Source organism: Lynx canadensis, chromosome D1 (assembly GCF_007474595.2).
Source record: "Lynx canadensis isolate LIC74 chromosome D1, mLynCan4.pri.v2, whole genome shotgun sequence".
Lineage (NCBI taxonomy): Eukaryota > Metazoa > Chordata > Mammalia > Carnivora > Felidae > Lynx > Lynx canadensis.
In genome coordinates this window covers 96,107,381-96,108,428 of record NC_044312.2, presented here as the reverse complement: position 1 = coordinate 96,108,428, position 1,048 = coordinate 96,107,381, and positions in this window count along the sequence as shown.

The window sequence follows — 1,048 nt, the reverse complement described above, 5'->3', positions numbered from 1 at the left end:
TCAGGGCGGCTCCGCCCCCAACGTTTACGTAAAGATCTGCGCGCCGGGAGCGGCCTTCATTGAGCGCCAATCACAGTCTGAGATTCTAGCGCCCTCTAACGCTTGGCGGTGCAAAAAGCGGCAATGATGATTAAATTAGCTCAGGCTCCTTTGAAGGATTGTGCCTGGCGAGGAGCTCTTGGTGGGGAACAGAGGAAAACACAAAGGTGCGTTTCTGTTCTTAAAAGATCTCCCATCATCCAGAAAATTGATCTTAAAGGGAGAAAAGTAGAATGACGGATGGAAGAGCTTCAGGGTTGAAACATTAAACTATAATAGACAGTAAATTTCAAAGCCAGATCAATTTGTGCAGAATATACACAGCCAACGGTTACAAAACATTCCCTGGCTCTTTTACTCCGACTCAGATAAAGCATATTTAAAAGGAGGGGCGCCTGCGCCTGAGTGGCTCAGTCAGTTGAGCATCTGACTTCAGCTCAGGTGGTGATCTCATGGTTCATGAGTGCGAGCCCCACATCTGGCTCCGTCAGTGCAGAGCCTGCTTTTGATCCTCAGTCCCCCTCTTTCTCTCTGCCCCTCCCCTGCTCACGCTCTCTTTCTGAAAAGTGAATAGACATTAAGAAAAAAAAAAAAAGGATTATGGAGTAAAGGAGAGGAATTGGTGAGGTTTTGTTTTGTTTCTGAGAGAGGTGTATTTAGCAATGTGAGTAGCTTAGGGAAGTTGTTACCTCCTTCCCTGAAGCCTGGGTCTATTCTCAGGAGCCTGAGATGTGGTGCCTGTAGTTGGGAGACGCAAAAGAGCGGTGCCTGAGCATGCCTGAAAAAGTTTGAGTTTCCTGTGGCAGCAGAGTGGAGGTGTCCATGTTGGGACCTACACACATTCCCAGATTTTGCTGGATAGAGGAAGGAGGTTGGAGTGATTTCCTTGTACCAACTGTGGGCCATAACAGAGAGAGATAATAGATCCATTCAAAGTCCTGCTCCAGGGGTCTTCTGCCTGAGGGTGAGAAAGCCCCATGACAAGAGTCAGGGGTGGCAGAAAGTAGGT